The sequence below is a fragment of the Camelus bactrianus genome, chromosome 6 (genome assembly GCF_048773025.1).
Source record: "Camelus bactrianus isolate YW-2024 breed Bactrian camel chromosome 6, ASM4877302v1, whole genome shotgun sequence".
Lineage (NCBI taxonomy): Eukaryota > Metazoa > Chordata > Mammalia > Artiodactyla > Camelidae > Camelus > Camelus bactrianus.
The window spans coordinates 48,889,516-48,898,708 of record NC_133544.1 but is presented as its reverse complement, the minus strand read 5'-3'; the positions used below and the strand labels follow the sequence as shown (position 1 = coordinate 48,898,708).

General features: G+C 34.2%; 1 long non-coding RNA gene across 1 annotated transcript; it reads right to left on the bottom strand.

Annotated features, from left to right (window-relative positions):
• Positions 1–6,913: 6,913 nt before the first annotated feature.
• On the bottom strand, positions 6,914–8,067 carry LOC123611834 (uncharacterized). The gene is made up of 3 exons (XR_006718916.2): positions 7,959–8,067; positions 7,288–7,334; positions 6,914–7,124 (listed from the first exon to the last, which is right to left on the bottom strand). It is a non-coding gene; the product is annotated as an uncharacterized LOC123611834 (long non-coding RNA).
• Between the last annotated feature and the right edge of the window lie 1,126 nt (positions 8,068–9,193).

The following is a 9,193-nucleotide window of genomic DNA, read 5'->3' as shown; positions in this document are numbered from 1 at the left end:
ATAATGACTTTTCACTTTTAGGACAGACCAATGTGGCCTTTGCTTCTATTTTTTAATAGTTTAGAAAGTATAAATGCTGTTTTCCGGAGTTATAAAAGCCTGCTACGGAGGCCAATACCTGTTTTACATTCGATCACTTCAAAGGTTAGAGAACCACACAAAAAATTTAAGAAAATATCCTTTATACATTGACACAAAAATGAGTGGCTTTCTTATATTCTAGTAATAACCATTAAGAAAGTATTCTAGTGAGAAAAAAAAAAAAGACTTTTTCTTCTCCTGTAAAAAAAAAAAAAACAAAACAAAAACAGATACACACTGCTGTTTTGTAACACTCAGAAAAGTGAAAAGTTATGTCTTTATAGCTCATGAACTGAAAACTCAGGGGGAAGACCTGATATAACTGTGTTTCTTTTAAATAGCCTCATTTTGATGGAGCATGGAAAAATGACAGAGGTAGTATTTGCTGAAGGAAAATGGTGGTAGCTTCAAAGGTCAGTCCTCACAGTGCTGTTTCACATCTCCAGGTATTGATGCAGACCGTTAGGGCTACTGGAGAACAAAAGCATTCCTAAATCGAAATAAAAGAAGCCATAAGCAAAAAAATTTCCCCAGATAAATGTGCAGAATTAATTCTCACAGTAATATAAAGATTGAATATCTCTGGAGTTTATTTATTGGTTAGCTATATGGACATACTTACATTCTTACATCTTTAAATGAGACTAGGATTCTTTAAGTATTTAGAACATAAATAGTAAATGTTTATGAATATTAAAGAATCTTATGAAGGATTTTTTTTCTTACATTGCGGCCTTAGAAAAAAGCTGCAAGTCCATAAGATTTTGCTAATTATGAGTAATTTTTTTATTTTCAGTAATTCATTATTTTAATGTATTCTAAAATGTATCCACATTAACATGACTTCTGGCCTGTAGAATTATGAATTTGTAGTGAGCTTTCCATTGTTCACAATGCCATAAACAAGGTGATAGTATGTATGATGTACAGAATGATATTTAAAATTATTCAAAAATCTTAGAGCAAAATCCAATACATTGTTGATAGGACTGCCCTACACTGAACAGGCTGTATGAGGAATTGAACACTAGTAAACATCTCTCCATTCTACATTTTGTCTTTTAATTGTATTCTGTCTTTAAAATACATATTAAGGTGTTTTATATATATATCAATATGGCATGCCAAGGTATTTACCTTGTTTTTATAAGCAAATAAATGACCCTCTGTTACAATGAAAAAAATCACATGGTCAAAATAGTTGCATATGTAATCAGTATTTTATTATAGAGACTCCATGTTTATTGATTTATGGTGCTCTAATTACTTTTCTCTCCCTAGAGATAACCTTCATAGAAGGTCATTTCCTTCCTTGAACACGTAAATGGCATATTTACAAGTTGACAATATGTACCCTTGTAGTAGGATACCTAATGGAGCATGACAAACAACAAATGAAACAATTTGACGGGCTGATAACCATTTCAAGCTATGCTAGTTTCAAGGCAATTATAGCAGTTAGAACATATCCGACTATTCAAACATTAACTGTATTTCTGTTAGTGCAAATCTATAACCATTACATGATTAAAGTAATCTCCAATACTATGAAACAGTTCCCATTACTTCATGTGACATGTGTAGCTAACTGGCAAAGAAAAGCTATGAAATACTGAGAAATTGTTCTCTAAATTTAACCAGATGAATTCTTGTGGGTTGTCTCAGGAATCCAGTTCAACTGCCTAAACACATTAATTTCATCAGAAAATCAAAGAGAATGGCAGCAAATAATCTTTAAAGATAAAGAATTTCTTAACTATGAGCTTTTTTTCATTTCTGTAAAATCCCAATGCATAATCTTGTGTAAGCATAATTGTTGGGTTTGCATATATGTATTGAAAAAATCTAGAGCAGTGATACTACTATTATTATAAAAATATTAAGAATTTGATAATGTTACAACATCTACTTTGGTTCTTAGGATAGTGACAATGTACTTAATTTTCTTTTCCAAAAACTGTAGGCTGATATCTATTCTATCGATAGAATTATTAGGCAGATACTTCTATTACATTCTGATATATTAGTTATATAATACATTGTTTGGACATTCTTAACATTTTGCTAGGAATTCACCGAGGCACTCAGAAAATACAGTAAACAAGTTATGGGTCCTATTAAAGTTTTTGTATTCTGTAGGAAGAAATGCACCAGCAAATAAGCATCCCCACTGATTTCTATGATTTGACACTGTATACAAGTGAAATGAAATGAAAATAGGATGAAGAACAGCTGGTGCTAATTTAGCTAGGAAGTTCTATAGATGTATGACATCTTTTATGAGGGATATTTGAGATGGGACATGAAATATGGGAAGGAAGTAGCCACATAAACATCTAGAGAAAAGCTTTCCTAAAGAAAGAAAAGTAAATGTAAAGGCCCTGATATGGTAAGACACGTGGCACATTCAAGGAACTTTCAAGTGGTTGCTGTGACGGGTCTCTGAGGGTCTCCCCTCCCAGGACAAAAGCATTCCCCTAGCTGCTGGGGATTGCTGAGAGATTTTCTTGAGAAAGTCGATTATATCTCTGTATCTATATCTCTCTATCAATCATAAAGCTAGATCAAAGCTCTCACAAGGTAGCAAAGATAGGGAGGAGGACAGAAGCCAGAGTTTTATGACTACATTAAGAAGTCTGATAGAAGAGATAAGCTTAAAAAACGAGGAGTAATTAGAGAGACAGGAGCAGTGATGTGCTGGTGAATGTTTTTCCAGTGACTTGCAGAAGGGCAGGGGGAGCAACTTTGTAGTGTGTGTCAATTCCTGTGGTGTCAGCACTCCTGTTATCTTCTCTTTCAACCGACCCAAGTGCGGACGCTGAAAACAGAGTTGGGAAGAGATGTGCGGTACGATATTACAAAGCATGACCTCCATGCGTCTGCAATAGATCTAAATAACCTCGGGAACATAGTAATAGTAAGATGTGGTAAAATAATGAGGTTAGGACTAATAACTTTTGAGTATTCATTACTTTAGTTTTTAATATCTTTTTATTGAAGGATAGTCAGTTTACATGTGTCAATTTCTGGTATACAGCATAATGTTTCAGTCACCCATATAGGTATGTCTATTCCTTTTCATATTATTTTTATTACCATTTTTAATATTTATTCTGAGTTTATATAATTTAGTTCTTATAATAGTGGCTGTGTTTGATGTAAGGCTCACAAAATACAGGGAAATTTCAAGATCAGCTCTGATGAGCCATTTCAAGCCAACTAGCACACTAGTGGGCAGAAGGCAAGTGAATAACTGAGACAGGTTGAATTCTCTAGGAAACAGACATTGAGATAAAGTCAGGAATACAGGAGGCTTTGGAGTGGGGGTGTGATATTTATTGGAAGAAAAAGTGGAGGAAACAGAATTGTCAGGCTGTGAAATGGTGCTGACACAGTCACAGCCAGCCCATTCATTGGTGAGCTCTGGAGCAAAGATGGCCTATTAACAGAGTCTTGTCTTGGGAAGAAATGGCTTAGCTCTGTACCTTTGTCTTTCTCGGTTATTGGCCAGGGGTCCTTTAAGAAGAGCATGAACTAAAGGAGCTAAATTCAGCCCCTTTCCTTCCTTATTGCTGGGTAACCATTCCTTTCTTGCAAGGGTGTCAGAGTGGCACATCTCTGAAGCTGCCAGTTTCCATGAAGTAAGAGTGACCAACTATGATGAATTATGGTCTGTAATCGTATGAGATTAAAAACAGGTAATTAACTATCCAGAGTAATGAGATGTAAGTCTTTCGCAGCCTTCATAAGTGATTTTCAACCTGATCTGAGAAAAAAAGTATGAGGTGGGGAATGGAGACTTCAAGCTTATATGCTTCTTTGAAGTATTAAAAGGAAGTTTATTCAAACTGAGTTTCATGTATTGAAACTGAGAAATTAGGTGATGGTAGAGCCATTGGAAGCATAGAAATGTTCCAGAACATCTGAAAAATTTCACAAGCAACTTAAATTAATAGAAAAAAAAAAGTGTCTTTCAGAAGAAAGATAATTTGGTTGCAGCAAATCTCCCCACTTCATCTAAAGAAACAGATGAATCAGTAAATAGTTCTTGGGTTTCATTATCTTTGGAAGAAAATCAGGAATGAAGAGCTAGTGGGTTTTGTCAGACAAGGACACTAGATCTAGACTGTAAACAATGGGGAAACTACATTTCCTCCTAAGAGTTACATCATTTGGGGGGTCAGAAATTCTTTCACTGAATTAGGGGATTGAATATCCTTTGTATTGAATGATGGTTTCTACCCCAGTGACTCTTCAATGGTGAAAGGCCTTTTAGTGAAACAGAAAGTGTTTTCACTGGAAAGTGTTAACACATTTTTTTGTCATTAAGCCAGTAAATAGCTGAGCAAATAGCAGAAACTATCACTCTGTTTGTCGATGTGTGCGGAGTTCCAGATTGACAGGTAGAAAGACCTTGGTGAATGAGTTTTGTAAAGTTATACTAAAAACTATGAAAATGAGGGATTTCTGTGCATCTCTCAAAACTTAGGTCTTATTACTTTAAAACTGACTTTCATATGTTCCTCAAATGTGCCAAGCTTGCTCCTGCATTGGCTGTTGCTGCTGTCCAGAATGCCCCACAAGGGACCGTCGCGTGACTGCCTCCTACTCGTTTAGGCATCAGCTCACATTTCATCTCCTCATTAAGCCCAACATAGATCGCCCACTGAACTACCCTCCTACTCCCCGATCAAGCTCTGCCACATTTTTCTCACAGCACTTAACCAGTTTCTGAAATTATCCAGTGCGTTAACTCTCGTTCCTCATTACCCTAATGAAAACAATAACCTTCTCCTCTTGTAAATGGCTCTATGAAAGTTACTCCCAGCAAGTAGAACAGACCAGGACCCAGCATAGGACCTAAATAAAGAGATGGTGAATGAATGACAGCTCATTTAATACTCTCTTTATAGGATAGTTATTAACATTTGCTGATGTTTAAAATTAGTTTTATAAACAGTTCGCTTTTCTCATCTCCTTCAAGAAAGGGGTGCTATTTTAACTTCTCTACTGACTTATCCTCCACACATGCTACATTGCCTTCACTTTCTCACTGTCTGCTGACTCTTCAAAATACTGTCACCAGGCTTAAAACATCAACGACCACGAGTCCTTCTGCAAAAGTCAACAATAAGCCCTAATTTAAAAACTGAACTGAGTATTTTGGTGCTTGTCTCACCTTACTCACCCAACCTTAAATTAACACTGTAGGTCCAGCTTCTCTTGACACCTCTCTGTTGGCTTCTAGGATACCTCTGGATCATGTTCCCCTTCCTACGTCTCTAAGCATTACATGTAAGTCTATCAGAAGTTGTTTCCCTCTCTGCCCACTTTTAGCTGTCTGTGTTAGTCCTGTCCACTTTCCTCTTTTCTTTTTCTTTCCATTGTAACATTTTTTTTTATTGTAGTCCCTATCCCTCCTGCATTAAATTCTCCTAAATTATTTCAGTAGTCAATAAACTGGCCACCCTGAATCCAGGGCTCCCTCTATCCTCTACAACGTTGTCAGAAGAATCTTTCTAAAATAATAAGTGATTCTCTAGCTTGAAACTTTAAATGGTTTTCTTAAACAGTTAATAAAACTTCTTGACAGCAAGAAACATGAAAGATTTTGCTCTGCATTCTCAACATGTAGTTCACAGAGGGCATTCAATAAATGTTTAAGGAAGAGAGAGAAGAAGGAACAATTGTTCAGACAGTGCCAAATTACTATGAATAATGATTTTTCTCTTCCTCTTGATACAAGAAATTAGAAAAAGAGTTTGAAACAAAAGGTTACAACCCTGATATTTCCAACTAGTGCTTAAAACCTTGGAAAAAACAAAAAGCCAAGAAAAATGGACTTTAGAGACTTTGAATGCAATTAATTTAAATAATTGATATAGATAACAAATGTATATATTCATGTATATGCATACATACATTACACATCTACTAGAAGCAGGAAACAGCAATAACATCCATAATTTCTCCTTTTCTTCCTTCTCCATATTGTACTCAAAGAAAGCAGGCTCAGTGGAATGGAAAGGTACAGAAAGGTTAGGCGAAGGTAGCAGAGTTCTCGGGGGTAAGGCTGGAATCAAGTTGGAATTTCTCATTTTTAAATATAGAGAAAAATAGTATGATAATGCTATTGGGAAGGTTCTGTTAGAAATGGAGCAAGTGAAGCCAAAAGAGGAGATCATCTGACATTTACCTGTGACCATCAGTCACCATTTTCTTAGCTCAGGTTTCTAAATGCATCTAAAAACACCTATCAAAGACAGTGATCCTTAGGAAGACAATACAAAGGTATGTTTTTACCTAATTGTCAGTATGTATAATCTTTTTAAATTATCGTGCTCAGTATTCTAGATTATTTTGTGTTTCCTGTACAGGGCATGAGATACAAATATGAATCTCTTGTATGTATTTGAAAGCAAATATAGCTTCTTTATGCACAAGTAAAATCAATATGAGGAAATAATTCTCCTATATAGCAATCTTCTAGTGAAAAAGGTAATATAGCGTGCCTTTACACTCTCAATTTTCAAAAGGTAACTTTTTGATCCCTTTAAATTTTAAAAGTTTTCACAGCTTTTAGACTTGAGACAGTTTCATTAGATTGTTTTCTTGAGTGCTTTAAGCAGGGATGCTCTTAAAAAGCAGAATATGAGCAAAAATGGCTTATTTATGGCACTAGACAATTATTTATAAATAGACAAATGGAAATTTTTCTAATTATAGTCGAACATGAAACAAATAAGATGTTAACACAGTTCCACGTACTTCCTCATGGTAATTTTTATTAATTTATGAAGGCAGAGAGGCATCTGGATTCAGAAAATCTGTATCACGAGTCATAATGTTTTATTCCTAAACATAATAATAATGTTAGGGCCAAGGAACACATATATGCAGCTTTGACAGAAGAATTCAAATGTTAACTTCATGCAAAATTTGTTTGTTGTCATGGAAATTCAAGGAGTAGAGCCTGTTTGTAATTCTTCACAAGACTTGCAGCTGGATTAGTGGAACAATGTCAGTTGTATACACTCTGTACTCTTCATCCCCAGCGGAACACCAAAAAAAGAAAAAAATTGGGATTATGACACAAATGACAGTATTTGCTTGTCTCATTGTCAATTTGAACTATTACTATCTGTTGATAGGTGACCCTCTATGTTTTTTGACTAAGTATATCAAACTGTTTCTTAAACTACTTACTCAAAGGGCCACTGAGTTCAAAGTTGTGTATTATAATCCTTTCTTTCCTGAAAAAAATGACAATATTACAGTGAGATGAATATGATAAATATTGCTATTGTGTGTCTATAGAGTTACGTTTTATAATAAGAAAAAATAAAGTCAATGATACTTTGACTTTTCCATATGACTTTTAGCTAATGAATACTTTATTCAGAAGTTAGTAAGAGTTGTGCTAAATGCATGCTTCAAATGTTTACAGATAATATTCTAGTTTATTTTTTCAATAAAGATTACTTTAATGATTGTCTTTACAATTGTAAAAATTTTAGAGATACGGCGCACAATGGGTATGGTTTAAAATTTCTTTATAAAATAAGGAGGAAATTGAATCCAAAATTCTTAGTTTAATCATAGTTAAATTCAACTTAAGGATTAAATGAAACAGTCTGTGATAATTCTCACCACTCAAATTGGCACACAGTGCTTTTCAAAAGGGCGTGCTGTGAAGGAAGAAGATGTAATTTGGAAAAGGTTTTTGAATCTTACAATAATCTTCTAAAATATAAATTATACAAAGATATTATTCACACTATAAAAACTACAGAAATTGTAACACCACAGAAATCTTGTTAGCCTAGAATAGGCAGAGGTGCAATAGGGAGGTCGTTGAAAGCAAATTCTGCAATTACCTTGATCCACAGAGGATGCATGTAACACAGGTAATGGATTCAGATGGACCTGAGTTGAAATCCTGGCCCTTCCCCTGACCAGCTCTGTAACACAGGATAGTAGCCTGGGTCACTTTACTTACTTCTACCTAAGTTTTCTGATCTAAAAATAAGCTACATGAAGATTCAGTGAGCAATGCAGACACATGACTTAGAATCATTCTAGCACATAAAGAATGTTCTAAGAAAATTGACTTTTTTAAAAAAGGCATTTTAAAAAATTCACATTAGATGCTTTGGATATGGTATGTTAGTAATATAATATCCTTTTATATTTAGTTCAATGTTACAGTTTTTTTATTTTTGAACTTATCTTACATTTGAATGGTTACTAAAAGTAGCTTCAGCTCTCCAAATTTATTCTGTTAACTTCCCATTTCATCTCTTCCATAGATTACTTTTTAACTGTGTTTTTAAATAAGAGACAGTTTAAATTGTGAATTATTTATATTTGCTACATATACTCCGTCAAGCTGTGGCGGTTGTTAAGCTGCCAACATAGGTATTTAAAGAAAGTAGGACTAACCCTTGACTAGACAGATGAGGCTATTTATAAACCTGCCAGGCTTCATTTACCACTCTGGCATAACTGTATGAAAGCAAAATCTCTTGTGATTCTCCCTTAAAAATGTAGCTTTTGAATAATAAGGACTAAAACAATCTAAATTTTATGGACTATACACATATACCTTCTTAATTTTTACCAAGAGTTCCAAGAATCAAGTAGTGTTATCTATAAAAAAACAATATATTTCAAGATGAATAGTTGTAGTCCAATATAAGGAGCATTTATTTTTAAGAAATCAGAGGTGTTTATTTTTCCTGCAAACTTTATGACATGATATTATGGGCATACATTGTTAGAAGTGATCAGAAATAATTTACATATTTTCTTTTATATTAAGCAGTACTCTTGTTTTAAAGGTGAAGAATCTGTAACTTAGAAGTAAAGTCTTATCTCTAAGGTCAAACAGAAAATGGCCACTGGAATTGGAAAATAATTTTAATTCCAAAGCCTTCGTTTTCTTTCACTTCACTGTAGAGCCCCGCAAGCCAATAGACAACATATTACTTAAGAAAATATTGAGATTTTGCTTGTTTTAATATGAGATTCTTATGATTAATTTTATTCATCAGTATAGTGAAATAGTTGTATAGAATGGTCATGCTTTGATTTTGAAAATATAACCTGTATA